Source organism: Myotis nattereri (assembly GCF_964212035.1).
Source record: "Myotis nattereri genome assembly, chromosome: Y".
Taxonomy (NCBI): Eukaryota; Metazoa; Chordata; class Mammalia; order Chiroptera; family Vespertilionidae; genus Myotis; species Myotis nattereri.
The window spans coordinates 16,699,575-16,719,448 of record NC_138094.1 but is presented as its reverse complement, the minus strand read 5'-3'; the positions used below and the strand labels follow the sequence as shown (position 1 = coordinate 16,719,448).

Here is a 19,874-nt window from a genome sequence, read left to right as displayed (position 1 = left end):
CCTAATCCATTCATCTAGTGATGGACACCTAGGCTGTATCCAGATCTTAGCTATGGTGAATTGTGCTGCTATGAACATATGGGTGCATATATCCTTTCTGATTGGTGTTTCTGGTTTCTTGGGATATATTCCTAGAGTGAGACCATAGCGTCAAATGGGAGTTCCATTTTTAATTTTTAAGGAAGCTCCATACTGTCTTCCATAGTGGCTGCACCAGTCTGCATTCCCACCAGCAGTGCATGAGTGTTCCTTTTTCTCCACCTCCTCTCCAGCACTTGTCGTTTGTGGATTTGTTCATGATAGCCATTTTGACAGGTGTGAGATGGTACCTCATTGTTGTTTTGATTTGCATCTCTTGGATGATTAGTGACTTTGAGCATGTTTTCATATGTCTCTTGGTTTTCTGAATGTCCTCTTTTGAAAGGTGTGTAGGCCCTTGGCCCATTTTTTGATCGGATCGTTTATCTTCCTTTTGTTAAGTTGTATGAGTTCTCTATAAATTTTGGAGATTAGTCCCTTGTCAGATATAACATTGGCAAATATGTTTTCCCATGCAGTGTGCTTTCTTGTTGTTTTGTTGATGGTTTCTTTTGCTGTGCAGAAGCTTTTTATTTTGATCTAGTCCCAATTGTTTATTTTCCCTTTAGTTTCCAATGCCCTAGGAGCTGTATCAGTGAAGAAATTGCTTCCGCATATGTCTGAGATTTTGTTGCCTTTGGATTTTTCTAGTATTTTTAGGGTTTCCTGTCTTACATTTAAGTCCTTTATCCATTTTGAGTTTATTTTTGTGTATGGTGTAAATTGGTGGTCTAGTTTAATTTTCTTGCATGTATCTGTCCAATTTTCCAAAAACCATTTATCTTGACTCCATTGTATGTTCTTGCCTCCTTTGTCAAATATTAATTGAGCATATTGGTTTGGGCCAATTTCTCGGCTCTCTATTCCATTCCATTGATCTATATGTCTGTTCTTGTGGGAATACCAGGCAGGTTTGAGAACAGTGGCTTTGTAATACATCTTGATATCTGGTATTGAGATTCCACCTACTTTGTTCTTTCTCAGGGTCGCTACAGCTATTCAGGGTCCTTTTTTATTCAAGATGAATTTTTGGAGAGGTCTGTGAAATATGCCGTTGGTATTTGAATGGGAAGTGCATTGAATTTATAGATTGCTTTGGGTAGTATGGACATTTTAATGATCTTGATTCTATCAATCCAAGAACATGGTATGTTCTTCCATCTGTTTATGGCTTCCTCTATCTCTTTTTTCAACGTCCTATAGTTTCCTGAGTAGACATCTTTTACGTCCTTAGTTAAGTTTATTCCAAGGTAGCTTAATTTTTTTGGTGTGATGGTAAATGGGAGTGTTTTTTTAGTCTCTCTTTCTGTAAGTTCACTATTGGTGTATAGAAATCCCATTGATTTCTTGATGTTAATTTTGTATCCTGCTACATTGCCGAATTCATTTATTAAGTCTAATAGTTTTTTGATGGAGTCTTTAGGGTTTTGTATGTCTAATACCATGTCATCTGCAAATAAGGAGAATTTTACTTCTTCTTTTCCAATTTGGGTGCCTTATATTTCTTGTTCTTGTCTAATTTCAATGGTTAATACTTCCAGTACTATATCAAACAGAAGTGGTGAGAGTGGGCATCCCTGTCTTGTTCGTGTTCTTAGGGCGAATGGTGTTAGTTTTTCTCCATTGAGTATGATGCTGGCTGTGGGTTTTTCATATATGGCTTTTATTATGTTAAGGTATGATCCTTCTAATCCACCTCGCTGAGAGTTTTTATCAAAAATGGGTATTGGATTATGTCTAATGTTTTTTTTTCTGCATCAATTGATAAGACTATGTGGTTTTTTTCTTTCAATTTGTTTATATGATATATCACATTTACTAATTTTCAGATATTGTACCATCCTTGCATCCCTGGGAATAATCCAACTTGGTCATGGTGTATGATCTTTCTCATATACTGCTGGATCTGGTTTGCTAAGATTTTGTTGAGGATTTTGGCATCTATGTTCATGAGGAATATTGGCCTGAAATTCTCTTTCATTGTGTTGTCTTTACCTGGTTTTGGTATTAGGGTGATGCTGGCTTCATAGAATGATCTTGTAAGTGTTCCTTCCTCTTGGATTTTTTGTAGTAGTCTGAGCAGGATAGCTTTTAGGTCTTCCTTGAATGTTTGGTAAAACTCCCCTGTGAAGCCGTCTGGTCCTGGGCTTTTGTTTGCTGGAAGCTTTTTGATGACTGCTTCAATTTCTTCCATAGTTATTGGCCTCTTGAGATGTTTTGATTCCTCCTGATTGAGTTTTGGAATGTTGTATTTTTCTAGGAATATGTCCATTTCATCCGGGTTGTCTAGTTTGTTGGAGTAGAGCTGTCCATAGTATTTTTTAACAATCATTTATATTTCTGTGGGGAGTGTTGTTATTTTGCCTCTATCATTTCTGATTTTGTTTATTTGGGTCCTCTGTCTTTGCTTCTTGGTGAGCCTGGCTAGAGGTTCATCAATCTTGTTTATCCTTTCAAAAAACCAGCTCTTGGTTTCATTGATTTTATATATTGTTTTTTGATCTCTATATCATTAATTTCTGCTCTAATCTTTATTATCTCCTTCCTTCTGCTCGTTCTGGGCTTTTCTTGTGCTGTCTTTCTAGTTCTTTGAGTTGTAGGGTTAGATGGTTTACTACCATTTTTTCTTGTTTCTTGACATAGGCCTGTAGAGCTATAAACTTCCCTCTCAAGATTGCTTTCATTGTGTCCCATAGGTTTTGGACTGTTGTGTTTTCATTGTCATTAGTTTCCAGGATGATTTTCATTTCTTCTTTGATCTCATTGGTAAACCAATCAATATTTAATAGCATGCTATTCAGCTTACAAGTGTTTGAGTATTTTGGGTTGTTTTTATTGTAGTTTATTTCTAATATTATGCCATCGTGATCTGAGAAGATGCTTGGTATGATCTCAATCTTTTCAAATTTGGGGAGACTTTGTTTGTGACCCGATATGTGGTCTATTTTTGAATATGTCCCATGAGCCCTTGAGATGAATATATTTTCCTTGGCTTTGTGGTGAAGTGTTCTGAAGATGTCAATTCAGTCCATCGGGTTCAGTGAGTCATGTAATATTGCTGTGTCTTTGCTGATTGTTTGTATAGAGAATTTATCCAGTGATGCCAGTGGTGTATTAAAGTCCCCTACTATGATTGTATTGTTGTCGATCTCTCCTTTGATATCTTCCAGGATTTTTTTTTTTTATGTATTTGTGTGCTCCTGCATTGGGTACATATATGTTTATCAGGGTTATATATTTTTGTTGTATTGATCCCTTTAGTATTATGAAGTGGCCTTCCTTATCTCTTGTTATGGCCTCAGTTTGAGGTCTATTTTGTCTGATATAAGTATTGCTACCTCAGCTTTTTTTTTTCATTTCCATTTGCCTGAAAGATATATTTTCATCCCTTCACTTTCAGACTGTGAGTCCCTTCTTCTGAGGTGGGTCTCTTGTAGACAGCAAATGTATGTGTCATGTTTTGTTTATCCATTCAGCCACTCGATGTCTTTTGGTTGGAGAATTTAGTCCATTTACGTTTAAAGTTATTATTGAAAGATACTTGTTGTAGCCATTTCTTTTTTGTGTGTGGCTATTTTCTTTCTGAGCTTTTTATTTCTTCTTTTTACACCAGTTCCTTTAGCATTTCTTGCATTGCTGGCTTGGTGGTGATAAACTCCCTTAGCATTTTTTTTTTGTCTGTGAAGCTTCTTATTTCCCCTCAAATTTGAATGATAGCCTTGCTGGATAGAGTATTCTTGGATTCAGTCCTTTACTTTGCATGACCTTGCAAATATCTGTCCATTCTTTTCTTGCCTGATGTGTTTCTCTTGAGAAATCATTTGATGATCTAATGGGAGATCCCTTGAATGTAACTTTCCGTCTCTCTCTCTTGCAGCCTTTAAGATTTTCTCTTTGTCCTGAACATTTGCCATGGTAATTATGATTTGTCTTGATGTGGTTCTTTTTGGGTTCACCTTGTTTGGGACACTCTGTGTTTGAGTGATTTTTTTCTTCCCCACCTCTCGGAAGTTTTCTGATATTATTTCTTTCAATAGGTTTCCTAACCCTTGTTCCTCTGCTGTAGTTCTGGCACCCCTATTATTCATATGTTCTTTCATTTCATGTTGTCCAATAGTTCCCTTAGGCTCTCCTCCTCTCTTTTATTTTTTTCTCCAATTGCTGTTCAGTTTGGGTGTGTTTTGTTTCCCTGTCTTCTAATTTGCTAATTCGGTCCTCCACTTCTCCTAGTCTACTGTTGAAACTTTCAATGCTGTTTTCTCTTGCAGCTATATCACTCTTCATTTCTTCATGTTTATTACATAATTTACTGATTTTTGTCATCTGTTTCTTCTTGCTTCTTGCATAAGTTGTTGATTTTTTCCTCCATCTGATTTATGCACTCTAGGACAATTATTCTGACTTCTTTTTCTGTCATGTTTCATGCCTTTGTATCACTTAGCTGCTTTTCTGGTGAGTCCTCCTTTTCTTTTCTTTGGGGTTTTCTTTGTCTACCAATGTTTATCATACCACCATATCTAGATGTTGAGTCTTTCAGTGGCTGCTCCTTGGGTGGCAGTGGCTCCTTGGGCTGCGGTTGCTCCTTGGGCAGTTGTGGTAGCAGTTGCTCCTCAGTTGGTAGCAGCTCCTCTGGTGGGTGCTGTTCACAGTTGCGCTGGCTCCTCTGGGCTTGTTCGGGGAGACTTCACACACAGCTGCTGTTCCTCAGACAGAGGGTGTGGAGATCAGGATTGCTGCTGTTCCTTGGATGGGGGCGGGCTACACAAGCAGCTGCTACTTCTTCGAATTGTTACTTTTAATCCCACACTGCTTCATTTTGTATGCAGTTCACTTCAAAGAATTATGCACTTATGGTCAAAGGCACATTGGGAAATTTAGGGGCAAGACTTCAACTCACAATCCAAATACATTGGTTTTATGTGTTTGTAGTAAAATAAGACAAGGATTCCCTTTTTGTGGAAAACTTTATTCTGAAGTTGTTGTTTTTTAATTTTATTGTTTAAGGTATTACAGATAGTAGTACATATGTCACTCTTTTTATTCTTTGTCCCCAATGACCTCCCCTAGGTCTCCCCAACCCTCGCCCTAGTGTATTGCCTCTGTTGGTTGTGCTTATATTCTGAAAATTTTAACAATACAATATGTTCAGTTTAAACATTTAAGTATACTGTAATTTAAATCAGCACTTATGAAACAACCTTGAGTAATTCAAACTTTGCATCCTATCCACAAATTTCATAAAGGGACCTACTATTCTTGCTTCTTCCCCAAACCCACCATTTGCTTTTACCCATTCTTAACTAACAGAAGACCTATTTTTTAAAAATTAAATATCACCCGTACCTTAGCATTATTTTTAATTTAACTGTCTTTCCCCCTGACTCCCCCAGAAAGAGCCCAATAAGTTGAGAAATTGTACTGAATAATTCACGAATTCTGTTATCTCTGACAACAGTGTGCTCGGGACCTCTTACAGAGGTGTCCCATCTGCTGTTGTAATAATTGCCTTGCCCCTCATCATAACCACCTAGTGTGCGGCTATAATAATCATCACAGCAACTGGTTCACTGTAAGTCAGAGGGGGCATTTGTGTTGGTGGTGCTCCACATGAGCCTCCTAAAAAGTCAGTGACCAAACAATGATACTTGAGCCTCTTTATGAATAATTTTATGTCAGTATGACATGACCCTAGTAAAGTCTTAAATATTTAGAAAAGCTATCCTTTATCTGCCTGTGCTGAAAAGGTGTCAGTGATGCTGAGATATTTATTTATTTAAAATACAGCTGAAGAATAATGTTTTAACTTAAATAATTAATTATGAATGAATATGAAGGCACATTCTCTGGAAATGGGCTGAAATTCAGACCTTCGTATTATTTCTATGCTTCTCGCTGTCAGATGCTCCTTCTGATGAAAAAATGTTAAAATATGCCCCCTGGCTGCTGTGTCTAAGTGGGTTGAGAATCTGGCTTGGCATGGCAGGATCCCGGATTTGATTCCAGGTCAAGGACATGTCCCTGGGTTCTAGTTAACCATGATGTTCTCTCTCTCTCTCTCTCTCTCTCTCTCTCTCTCTCTCTCTCTCATCTTTCTCACTCCCACCTCCCCTTCCATGCTTTCTGTTGAAAAAGGACAACACTAGAAAAAGGTCCTCTACTTGGATTAGCAACAACAAAACACACAGATACATTATGCTGCCTACATATAATAAAACCCACACTGAAAAAATTCTCCATCCACCTAAAAGTGACTGAAAATCCCAGTGCACCAATGTCTAAGGGAAAAAGGGATTGAGAGGCTTCAGGGCCATAGCACAGGTTTAGAGATGGTAGAAGGCTTGAAAGAGGCTGCTTACCCAGCTTCTAGCCTGAGTGGGTCCTTATGGTACCAAGCCCCAGTTTTAGTTTTCAGAGTGGTGTTGTTTCTCTTATAAAAGGGAGATCTGCTTCTGCAATAACATGGAGGCCCCCAGCTTCCCCTACTCTTCTCCTGTTCCTATGCTCCTTGCTCATCCCTCCCGCAGGCATGATGGTCATCTTTCATATTCACTGTGCCAGGCCCTTCCCTGCCCCAGACTGAGGGTCAAAGTATGTAGCAACAGGAACTGACATTGACCAACTAGAAGCACACCCTGCCGAGAGCTTCAGAGCTACAGCCCCACTGGGACTGAGAAAACACCATGCCCTGGGATGTCTTGGAGGCTTGGGCCCAGTGGTCTTCTCTCACCACCACAGGCAAGTGGCTGTGATGTTTGTTCTCTGGGCCCTCTGCTTGTGCTTAAGCTCGGCAGGTATTGGGAAGTGGAGCAGCAGTGGCAGGAATCACTCCCACCTCCGCCGCAGTGCTAGTAATGTTTGGCAAGCAGGATTAGGCCGAAGCCGTCAGTCGGACATCCCCTGAAGGCTCCTGGACTGCAAGAGGGTACAGGACTGGGTGAGGGACTCCTAGTGTACAAAGTTCATGCACTTGGCCTCTAGTATTAGAAATAAACTACAATAAAATGTAACAACATCAAATACTTGGAGGCTAAATAGTCTGTTATTAAATAACTAGAGGCCCAGTGTATGAATTGCTGCATGGAAGCAGTCCGGTCGGCCTCCCCAGATGGGGGCCCATCAGGGCCAGGCTGGCAGGGATTAGTGGCCACTGGCATTTAGCCAGAAGGCCATGCCTCCAATCTGTGTGTTAGGGGAATATAGGGGTGGTGTTAACCAGGTGGAGGAGCCATGGGTGGTTTTCTTTTCAGTCCCGCCCTGAAATGGTTATTGGGGACAGATGGGAGGTCAGGCTGGCCAAGGCTATGGCCAATCAGGGCCTAGATAAGCCTGGTTGGCTGCTGCAATGCAAGTCTTAGCCACTGTTCATTCTGGTCATTCTTCCACTCCAGTCACAGGGATTTTGTGTATAAAGATAGATGACTGGGTTACCAAAGAGATCAAAGAAGAAATCAAAATCATCCTGGAAACAAATGACAGTGAAAACATAAAAATCCAAAATGTATGGGACATACTGAAAACAGACTTAGAGGGAACTTCATAGCATTACAGGCCTAACTCAAAGAACAAGAAAAACAGTTAATAAATTATCTAACTCTACAACTTAAAGAGTTGGAGAGAGAGAGCAACAAGAAAATCCCAAAGTGAGCAGCAGGAAAGAAAATGAAGATCATAGCAGAAATAAGTGTCATAGAGACCAAAAAAGCTACAAAAGATCAATAAGACCATGAACTGGTTCTTTGAAAGGATAAACCAGATTGATGTACCTCTAGGTCGGTGCACCAAGAAGCAAAGAGAGAGGACCGAAATTTAAAAAATCAGAAATGAAAGAGGAAAAATAGAAAAAGACCCCACAGATATAAAAAGGATTGTAAATAAATACTATGAACAATTCTACTCCAATAAACTGATCAACCTTGAAAAAGTATACATATTTCTAGAAAAATACAACTTTCCTAAACTCAATCAGGAAGAATAAAACATCTGACTATGCCAATAACTACTAAGGATATTGAAGTAGTCAAAAAACAACAACAACAACAAAACCAATAACAACCTTGCAGCAGACAGAAGCCTGGGCCAGATGGCTTCACAGGGGATTTTTACCAAGTGTTTCAACAATAAAATAAAACTAAGACCTTCTTCCTCAGACTATTCTATAAAATTCAAAGGAATGAGCATTTCCAAATACTTTCTATGAAGCCAGCATTACTCTAATTCTCAAAACCAGATAAAGACAATACAAAGAAAGAAAAATGCAGGCCAATATATCTCTGATGAACATAGGTGTTAAAATTCTCAACAAAACTCTAGCAAATTGGATACAACATTACTTCAGAATGAGCATACACCATGACAAAGTGGATATATTCTGGGGAAGTAGGGATGATACAACATCCAGAAATCAATAAACATGATGTATCACATAAATAAATTGAGAAATATTCATAGGAATTGATGCAGAAAAAGCATTTGATAGAATTCAACACCCAATCCTATATAATAAGACAGAAACATGCAAATTAACCATCCCTCTGCTATGCTCAAGCCACACCTACACGCCACGCCCACAAGCCAATCAGGAGTGAGTTTACAAATTAACCCAACTAAGATGATGGTGGCCACGGAGCTAGAGTAAGCAGGAGGCTTGGGTTGCTCCCGGCAATGGAGGAAGCCAAGCTTCCCGCCTGCTCTGGCAAGCGCTTGGCTCCACTCAAGACTAGAAAGTTTCAATTATAGAAGATAAATAAATTCTGATACTTGCTTCCAGCCAGCCTCTGCTCAAGGCAGGGCTGGGAGCCTGGGTTGCCAGAGGCAACACAGGTTTCCAGCCAGACCTGGGCTGTGCTCAAGGCTACAAAGTTTTAATTATAGAAGATAAATAAATGCCAGAAAAACAGAAAAAGCAAAAAGAGAAAGGCTGGGAGCGTAGGTTGCCCAGGGACCTGGCAGGCCTGAAAATGGCCATCAGCCCCTCACCCAGGCTGGCCAGGCACCCCAGCGGGACTCTCCCACCCTGAAGGGGCTGTGAGCAGCCTGAAAACGGCCCTGAGCCCCTCACCCAGGCTGGCCACACAACCATGTGGTGAGGGTCCCTACTGCGGGGCTTGGTCAGCCTACAAATAGCCATCAGCACCTCACCCATGGTGGCCAGGCACCTCAGTAGGGACCCCCCCAACCCTGAAGAGGATGTGGCCAGCATGAAAAAAGCCCTCAGCCCCTCACCCAGGTGGGCCAGGCATCCCCACGGGTTGAAGATCCCCACTGGAGGGCTTGGACAGACTGCAAAATGCCATCAGCCCTTTACCCAGGCTGGCCAGGCACCCCAGCGGGACCCCCACCCTGATCCAGACACACTTCAGGGCAAAACGACCGGCCCCCACCCGTGCACCAGGCCTCTGTCCTCCTATATAATAAAAGGGTAATATGAAAATTGACCCTAACAGCAAAACGACTGGGAATTTCTGGTCAATATGACGCACACTAACCACCAGTGGATAGAAACTTAATGCAGGAGCTGCCCGCTGGTGGTCAGTACCCTCCCACAGGTGGAGCTCTGCTCAGCCACAAGCCAGGCTGATGACTGCCAGCACAGCAGTGGTGGTGGGAGCCTCTCCCGCCTCCTCAGCACCGCTAAGGATATCCCACTGCAGCTTTTGCCTGCACCCTCTGGCAAGTGGATATCCCCAAGAGCTCCCGGGCTGCCAGAGGGAGATCTGACTGCCAGCTTAGGCCTGATCCCTCAGGCATTAGGCCTAAGCCAGCAGGTGGACATCGTCCAAGGGTCCCAGACTGCAAGAAGGCACAGGCCAGGCTGAGTGACTACCCCCCCCCCCCCCGCCCCACCGAGTGCACAAATTTTTCTACACTGGGACTGTACTTTTGATAAAAACTCTCAGCAAAGTAGGAATAGAGGGATCATACCCACTATATGACAAACCTACAGACAACATTATACTCAATGGGCAAAAAATATTAAGAAGAGGAACAAGACGGGGATGCCCACTCTCACCATTTCTGTTTGACAGAGTACTAGTAGTGCTAGCCAATGCAATCAGACAAGAAGAAGTCAAACAAGGCATGCCCACTGGAAAAGAAGAAGTAAAACTGTCATTATTCACAGATGGCATGGTACTGTCCATAGAAATACCTAAAGGATCCATCAAAAAATTAGGAGATTTAATAAATGAATTTGGCAATGCAGCAGGATACAAAATTAGCACCCAGAATTCTATGGCTTTTTGATATACCAATAATGAACTTACAGAAAGAAAAACTAAAACAACAACAACAACAACAAAAAATCCCATTTGCATTTGCAACAAAAAGTTAACATACCTAGGAATAAACTTAACTAAGGAGGTAAAAGACCTGTTCTTAGAAAACTACAGGAAATTTAAAAGAGATAGATGAAGACAAAAGCATATAGAAGAACACACCACATTCATGGATTGGTAGAATCAACATCATTAAACGTTCATACTACCCAGAGCAATCTATAGTTTTAATGTATTCCCCATTAAAATACCAATGGCATATCTCACAGACCTAGAACACAGTCTCCAAAAATTCCTATGAAATTAAAAATGACCCCAAATAGTCACAGCAATCTTGACAAAGAAGAACAAAGTTGGATGGATCACAATACCAGATATCAAGCTATATTACAAAGCCACCATTCTGAAAACTGCCTGTTACTGGCACTAAAACAGACATATAGACCAATGGAACAGAACAGAGAACCCAGAACTCAATCCAAGCAGTTATGCTCAATTAATATTTGACAAAGGAGGCAAAATCATACAATGGAGTCATACTGTCTCTTCAGTAATTAATGTTGGACAAATAGCATAGATACATGCAAACAAAAAATGAATCTAGACCACCAACTTACACCATACACAAAAATAAACTGAAAGTGGATAAAGGACTTAAAGGTAAGTGGGTAATCATGAAAATCTTAGAAGAATCCATAGGCAGCAAAATAGCAGGCATCTGTCTCAGCAATATCTTTACTGATACAGCTCCTAGGGCAATGGAAACTGAGGAGCAAAGAAATAAATGGGACGACGTTAAATTAAAATGCTTCTGCAGAGAAGAAGCAGTCAAAAAATACAACAACAACAACAACAACAACAAAACAAGGAAGTCCACTGCCTGGGAGAAGATATTTGCCAATGTTATATCCGATAAGGACCTATTCTCCAAAATTCATACTGAACTCATTCATTTAAACAAAAGGGAAGATTAATATTCCAATCAAAAAATGGGCATAGGACTTAGACACTTTTCGAAAGTGGACATACAGAAAGCCAAGAGACATATGAAAACATGCTCCAAATCACTAATCATTCAAGAGATGCAAATCAAAAGGACAATGAGATACCATCTCACACTGTTTAGAATGGCTATCATCAACAATTCAACAAACAACAAGTGCTGGCGAGGATGGGGTGTAAAAGGAATCCTCTTGCATTACTGGTGGGAATGCAGACTGGTGTAGCAACTATGCAGAATACTATGGAGTTTCCTCAAAAAATTGAAAAAACGGAGCTCCCATTTGATCAGGAATCCCACTACTAGGAACATATCTCAAGAAATGACAAACACCACTCAGAAAGGGCATATGCACCCACATATTCAGAAGAAAAGACAGTGAGAATGAAAGAAATGAGATGCAGATAGCAAAGCAATCACCTGCAGGCCCAGAGAATGAGCCCTTTTCTTGGCTTTGTTCTCCTAAGCCTTGGATCTGCAAGAATAGAGGCTACAGTCCCCTATAGCCATAGGCCTTGCCCTTGGCTCCAGCTTGGACCTCAGAGACCTTCCAGGTTGGGGTGCCCTCTCTTGTTGAGTGTTTCCTTCCACGCCCTGCGTGGAGTAGGGTTCGGTATCTGAAAGAGGAGCCGCACCGCAAATGAGAGAAAAAGACACGAGATAATTTTGCAAAATTGGGGGACCAGGCGGCAAGTCCCAAAGGACTTCTTCTTTGCTCAGGCCTCACCAAGCTTTTATTGATCTGGGATGCACCCATAGCATAGCCCTTAGGCAGGTGACCCCCTAGTAACAGGCAGACTAGCCCATCAGCAAGGATTTACATAATAATAAATGGGGGAGTAGTTTCAGCTACCACTGTCTGGACAAACAGAGGTGGCGCCTAGCTCCCACCTTTGGGAGGGCTTCAAAGGCACCCAGCCTTCGGGGGTTTCCGGGAGTTCTCTGTCTATGCTTATCAGATAGTGAAGGCAATAAACAGTTTCCCACACTCTCTTGCCCAGGTCCTATGAACCTGTTTATTATTACATTTTTATTTCTCACCCCAGGATATGTTTACTGCTGAGAGAGAGAGAGAGAGAGAAAGAGAGAGAGAGAGAGAGAGAGAGAGAGAGAGAGAGAGAGAGAGAGAGAAAGAAAGAAAGAAAGAAGAAGAAGAAGAAGAAGAAGAAGAAGAAGAAGAAGAAGAAGAAGAGAAGAGATCCCTTTCTTCCCTTAATCACCCTGACCAGGAATCCAACACAAAACCGAGGTGAATTCCCTGACCTGCCAGACTAGCAACCTCTGGTGTTTGGGATCAGGCTCCAGCTCATGGAGACACCAGCCAGGACTGTGACTGTCCATTCTACCAGGGGCAAATGTGTACCAGTCTGTAAGTGACACAGAAAGCAAATTCTCCATGTGCAAACTCTGGCGCTTGCATCAATGCGAAAAGCAGGTGGTGACAGCCAGGAAAAGGCCAGAGGATTATATATACTTCAGAAGGGGGGGCAAGGAGGAGTTTGCATGGAGATTGGTGGCCAGCAGTGGTGCTGGAGAAGGGAGGGGCGGAGCAGAATGGGGTCAAGTGCAGTCTCCCTCACTGATTGAAGTTCATGTGCAAAGAGCATCTTGTGCATGGCCAGCGCACCCAGCATAGCTAGTGCATCCTCCTTTCCATGAGATGGCCCCAAACCCCCTCGGTAGGAGAATTACCCTGTGAAACCAAGACTATGCCTGAAGGATCCAGATAAGGGACCTGGGCACATGCAGTGAGCTCCAAACACTGCCACCTGCTTGTTGGCAGCTGCACAGTTCAGGACCAGTGCCATCTGGAGGTGGGGGGTTCGGGGGAGGGGGGCGGGTCCTGCTGGGTCAGTACACTGCAGATCTCGCCAGCACTTTGTGTCAGAAGTGTACCCGCAAGGGCCCTTCGGGTGAACACAGGAGCTTGTGTGTACAGGTGCAGGGTGGGGCGTGGGAGGGACCACGCAGGCCAGGGCAGGATGGGTGGCGAGGTAACCTCCATGTTAAGCGTGAGGCTGTGCAGAAACCAAGGCCCTAGGAGGCGAGGGCCCAGGTGCTGCTGGGGCGGGGCAGCTACTGGACGTGGACCTTCTCTCCCAGGTGGTGGAAGCTGAGGCTGGGGACAAAATGAGTGCAGCAGAGGAGGCGGTGTCCCAGGTAGAAGCAGAGGCGAAGCCTGAGGAGCAGTGAGCAGAGCCAGGGCCCAGTGGGACAAGCACCTGGCCCACACTGGAGGTGCTGGCGGCCCTTCAGGTCCAGCTGAGCACTGAGAGCGCCCGAGCCAGCAGGGCCTACGTTCAGGTGAAGCGCAAGACCTCTTGGCATAGAAAGCCCATTCTTGAGTGCAGAAGGGCCATCATCCAGTGCATCCCCAACTTCTGGGCCCAAGCTGTATCCTTGCCTGAGCCCTTCCAGCTTCACTGCTGACAAAGACCACAGGAAGTAAGTGGAGGAGGAGCCAGGAGAAGGTGAAAGGGAGGAGGACAGAGGAAAGGGCCTCCCCTCCCCAGTGGCACAGCACTGGGCAAAGCGATGGCCGGCTTCTAGGTGTCAGGTCAGGAAGTATGGGCACAACGTACCACACCACAATCAGATAGTGGAAGGGCACCTTTTCTGGGCAGTGGAAAGATCTTTGGAGGTAGTGTTTTGTGTTTCTTCCTTTTTGACCAAAAAGCTCAGTGTAAACACTCAGCTCGTTTTAGCCAGGTTTAAGGCGAATGCTTCCAGTGTCCACTCTCAACACATCAGATGCCCATAGGAATTCCAGGCAGGCTTCCTCCCTCTTCCACAGACACACACACAGGTATACACAAAGGACCAGAGGTATACACACACACAAACACACACACCCGTTTATTGCAACTCGTGTGCAATAAAAGGCTTATTTCCAACCCGGAATGAAGCCTTTGTGACCCACATGGACCTCTAGAAGTTGTGTGCTGCCACTGTTTCTGGAGACCATACATTTCGTGTAGGCGATCCCAAGGGACAAGGCCAGAGTCCATGCAGACACCCTAAGCCAGTGGTTCTCAACCTTCCTAATGCCACGACCCTTTAATGCAGTTCCTCATGTTGTGGTGACCCCCAACCATAAATTTATTTTCGTTGCTACTTCATCACTGTAATGTTGCTACTGTTATGAATCATAATGTAAATATCTGATAGACAGGATGTATTTTCATTGTTCGCGACCCACAGGTTGAGAACCGCTGCCCTAAGCACTGCGTCATCTGCACAGGCACACAGAGGACAGGGAGGTCTCAGAACATGTCTGGAAATGAACCCTTCGATTGTTAGGGCAGGTTCATGCTCAGGTGAACATGAACCCACAGGTACCATTGTTGTGAGCATGTGTGAAGAAAGGTAGGCGGTGAGGAGGTTGGAACAGGGGCAATGTCTGCCATCCACGGCCAACTCTCGTATGCCCCCAGGATGGCTCCGTGGCTTTTAGCTGCCCATTTCGTTTCACAGCCTCTGAGAGCTCCTTGACCAAAAGCAGATCCGGAACCACCCGCAGATATCAGCCATCATCACTGAGGAAGATGAAGACCTGCTGAACTACTTGATCAATGTGGAGGTCAGACTGGGAGGCAGAGTGGAGCCTGGGATGACAGCTTTGGCACCCAGTGGGACGTGTCCGAGCAGAAAGAAAGGGAGGGGAGGTGGGTGATTCCTGCAGGCAGGCTCACTCCAGAAGCTGGCAGACAAGACACTTTACTATTTGCATCTCTTGGCAGGTGAAGGAAGTGAGCCTTCCCAAATACCGCTGCAGGTTGATGTTTTTCTTCTGGAGCAACCCCTACTTCCTGAATGACCTGATCATTAAGCAATATGATGTCAGCCTTGCAGGTGAGTGACAGTTCCCAGGATGGGCCTTTGGAAGAGCAGGAAAATGGTGGGTGGGTGTGGACATTGGACCGATGGGAATCCAGCCTTCTGGCAGGGTACAGGGCCTCTAGTTCCACTCCAATCCTCTGGTTCTGGGATTATGAACGTGGAGCCCCCAGCCGCTGGCAAGATACAAGGAGCGTCAGCTTCTTCAACTGGTTGTCTGAACATACCCTGCCCGGGTCAGGCAAGATTGCTGAGGTGATTGATACTGCTCTGGCCACTGTCAGAAAATGTGATGGTGGAAGCCCCACGTGCATGAAAAGCAGACTAGCAGACTGGTCTGGTCCCCCTCTGCCCTGTGTTCCTTCCCAGATCATCAGCGAGGACCTCTGGCCCAATCCTCTGCAGTACTACCCCGCAGACGCAGGACCCAGAGGAGGGAGCTGCCGAGGGGACCTGTTGGAGAGGAGAAGCCCTCCTGCTGGGCATTAAAAGGTGAGTAGTTGCCCCTGTGAATCTCCTTAGAAAAGTGAATATGGAAAACCGGGCCTGGGTAAATTGGAGGTACCCTAGTGCGCCAGGAATGTGTGTGAGAGCAGCAAAGGGAAACTGGGAGTCCTGGTGCCCACAGAATGTAAGCAGATGGGGGTGCTGTAAGCACCATGGCTTTCAGGATGACTGGCCTAGGGCCCTGGGCAACAAACATGGTTCTTCATCATGTTTCTGCAATCCTGTTGTCGGTGCTTTCGTCACTCACTTAGGCCTCTTGCCACTCCAGCGGAGTCCTACCCTCCCATGCCTTACCCGTTTTCAGTGCCTCTAATTCACATTTCTTTCAGTTTTTATACCCACCGCTCAGTTCCGCTGAGCTGAGCCCACAATGTTGGCAATGGCAGGAGGATCTGGACGAGACTTTTGAAGTCCTGGGGTAGGAAAGTTAAACAGGCCCGGAAAAGGCACGGTGTACTGACTGTGGACATGTGCTTCAGAGGGGCCCCACACACCTTCAGGCGCATGCCAGTGTCTGTGAGTGTGGGTTGTGTGTTTAGAAGGGGACACTCCAGATTCAGAGGAGAGGGAGCAGAACATCAAATATGGCCCCGAAGGACAGAAACGATGCAGTGTGTGGGCACACACCAAGGTTGGCTGAGGGATTCTGTCCATTCCCTTTACACAGGAGGAAAAGAGGAGAAAAGGATCGCCTGCGGAAGAGTCAGAGAGCATATGCCACCTAACATGAGTGTCACTGAAAGAACCATAAAGAAGCTTGCAAGGTGTTGCTGACTCTGCGTTGTTGGTAGCAGGGAAATGTAAAAGTATTGGGCAAAGACCTCACAAGGGGCTGTGGGAGCAGCATCTCCAGCATTTCAGCCTGCCTGGAAAGAGGCAGGGCTACAGAAGAGGAGACAGCCGGCCTCTTCTTTCAGGGTGTTGTCTGGGAGGAGGAAGGAAGAATGGCTGACTTCTGATGACAAGTATTATAATTTGGCCAGGGGACAGGGACCTTGTACACTACAGGAGTGCAGGGGGCAGACTTTAGATCCTGACCCTTAGGTTCTCAACTCCCTTGGCTTGGGTGGTCACTCACATAGACATGCCATGGTCAGACAGAAGACAGCTGGCCTTTTCAAGATGGAGGCACTGCTCAACAGAAGCCATTGGCCTGTCCTGTGAACGTGAAAGTTTACAGGTAGAGCCACCCTCCCTGTGTGGGGCAGGCTTGTGAGGAAGTGAGCAGGGGTGTGGGGCAGAGGAGAGGAATTACACGCCAGGGAGGGTGCTAAGGCCTGGGGTGTATGGAGGCAGGTGCGCACTGCAGCACCCTGCATGGGTTGCACTTGGGAAAGGGAAAAGGTCAAAACTCTGCCAGTAGACCAAAGCCTTCCTTGTACACAGACAACCGCATAAGCCAATCAGAACATTCTAGAGGGGGGAACCTCAACACAACAAAGTTTATTTTCCTGTCAAGCAAGAATGAAATGGGAAACCCATTCCCAAAGGAGGCAATCACATGAACAAAACTTGCCTTTTGTTAAAGTGGGGGACTGGCATGCCTTTCTCCATTCCAGCTTTCACACTCAGCTTTTTTGGGGGAGGATTTTCATGTGTGAAAGTGGGTGGGCTTCCTCAGGAACCTTGGGCTGCAGGGGCCAGGTTCATACACCAGTGCTGAGACTGGGGGGTGGAGTTGCGCAGGGTGACGCCCACTGCCCTGCCCTTGATTGGAGGGGACTTTTCAGGAGCCCATCCAGAGACTGCAGGCTGGGCCTGGCCAGGTGCCTTCTGTACCACATGCTCACATTACCAGCGCCTGTGCATGGGCCCAGTGTGCACCCACTCAGCACACCAGGGCCTGGATGCATGCACCAGTGAGCGAGCGCTTTACCTGGAATCAGCAGGCTCTGCACCACCTGCTCCTTCACAGCACCAGTCTCAGAGCCAGGGGGCATCCAGAGTCAGGCTGTGTTGGGAGACTGAGGGGCTCCTGGGGGCAGCGCGCTTCTCTCAGTTCCACTTGGGGGCCTACAGCTGCAGGGCGCCTGAGGACTCACAGTGCACCCCAGGGCCTTTGCACCAGGAAGGACAGGGCAAGCAGGATGGCCCAGAAGGCTTTTAGCTTCACCTCGGTGCAGGAAAGTGGTGATACCCAGGACACAAGGACACAGGAGGTTTGGAGGAAAGCTATAGGGCTGGAGAGGGAGGATTTCATGCAGGTGAGGGAGGCTGTGATCCTGGAGCTGAGGTTGGATGCAGGCAAGAAGTTTGGCTAGATCTTGAGTGGGGGGCAGGGGAGGACTGGGTGGCTGCAGAGCACTGTGTGCAGAGAGAGGAGAGTGAGGTGCAGCAGGGAACCCAGAGTGAGGAGCAAAGGGAAGACAAGAAGGGCCTGGGGGAGGAGTTGCAGGCACAGGCTCAGTTTGTCCCATGGTCAGAGGGCCTTCTGCAGGTGGTGCCATGGCAGGCAATGTGGGCAGGGGAGGAGGTTTTCCCACATCTGCAGGTGGGGAGGCAGGAGGAGGTGGTGAGTAAAGAGCTGAGGCTGGAGGCACAGGCTCCAGGTGACCTGCAAGGGAGTGACCACCAGGAGGAGGGGCGGATGGAGGAGCAATTTATTGCAGGGCAGCAGTTTGTCCTGCAGGGGGAGGGGAAGTGCACCATGAAGGCAGTGGAACAGGTGGGAGAGGTGGAGCCTCAGTCCAAGGCCAAAGCAAAGCCAGAAGAAGAGGAGCCAGTGCATCAGGAGCAGGCCCAGTCAGGGCCCGGGGCCAAGTCACCTGGTCCCCTCTGGAGGTGCTCCTGGCCGTCCAATTGGAGATGGAGCCCGTGAATGAGCAAGCCAGCAGGGCCTTCTCTTGGCTCAGGTGCAGGACTCGGCAGAGGCTCAAGCCCTATTTCAAACAGAGAAGCCTCAATATCCGGCGCATCCCTGGGTTCTGGCTCACAGCTGTATCCTTGAGGGTAGAGGAGCAGGATCACAAGGAGCATGGGACAGTGCAGGAGAACCGTGTAAGCGGGGATGGTTCCCATAGAAAAGAACATTGAGGACAAGCTAGGGGCAGTGCGCCCCGGTCTGGCCCAGGATCCTGGAGACACCCTCTGTCTTGTACAGGAACCATAGAAGCATTACCAGGGTGTCCAGGGGCAGAGCTCCAAGGCAGAGGCACGCATACACCAGGGGCTGATGCCCACAAACAGGGCTATGTTGCACGGGCTGTTCTGGGACTAACTAATACTGCCTTACAGGCCATCTCTATGTCCAGTTCCTCAGTCAGAAGCAGGAATGTGTGATGTGTAGACTGTCAAGCCCTCAGCACAACACAGTCTGGTGGGCATCAGGGTCTGTCAGGAAACAGAGTGGTGCTGTGCCCCTTTCTGCCGTTAAAGTGGAAGGAGTGGCCTTAAGGGAAGGAGAGGCCAGGCCAGGCTGCTCTTTCTATCTGGTCCATGCCCAGCTCCCAGGGTGCAGGTTGCTTGACCCAAAGCTGTTTGTCCACCACCCAGACTTATTGCCAATGATCAGGGAGGAAGCCCCTATGACAGAAGAATTAGACACTGAAATTAAAAATGATAAGGTACAGACAACATTTTATTGTAAAGGATTTGGCTTCTGTTATTTAAGAATGACTAAAAGCAAATGGTAGGTTTGGGGGAAGCATCAAGAATTGTAGGTACCATTATGAAGTTTCAGGATTGGAGGCAAGGTTTGAATTATTCAAAGTTGTTTCATAAGTGCTGATTTAAATTACAATATACTTAAATGTTTAACTTTTACATATTGTATTGTTAAAATATTCAGAATGTATTATTTTGTTTACTGGGGTCCTGTTGGTGAGCCTAGCTAGAGGTTAATCAATGTGGCTTATTCTTTCAAAGAAATAGCTCATGTCTTTATTAATCTTTTGTGCGGTTTTTGGACTCTATGCCATTTATTTCTGCTGTTATCTTCATTATTTTCTTCCTGCTGCTCAGTTTGGGCTTTGCTTGTTGCTCTCTCTAACTTTTTAAGTTGTGCGGGTTAGATAATTTGTTAACTGTTTTTCTTGTTCTTTGAGTTAGGCCTGTAATGCTATGAAGTTCCCTCTAAGGACTATTTTCAGTGTGTCCAATAGGTTTTGGATTTTTATTTTTAATGGTCATTTATTTCCAGGATGATTTTAATTTCTTCTTTAATCTCTTCGGTAGTCCAA

At 45.4% G+C, this 19,874-nt stretch overlaps 1 pseudogene across 1 annotated transcript in view; it reads left to right on the top strand.

The window, feature by feature from the left end:
• The window catches only part of LOC308512355 (centriole and centriolar satellite protein OFD1-like), a 125,213-nt pseudogene extending 119,709 nt beyond the window's left edge, over window positions 1-5,504 (top strand). The window contains exon 7 of the transcript in view: window positions 5,469-5,504. The product of the transcript in view is annotated as a centriole and centriolar satellite protein OFD1-like (transcript). The remainder of the gene's footprint in view (window positions 1-5,468) is intronic.
• Window positions 5,505-19,874: the final 14,370 nt, after the last annotated feature.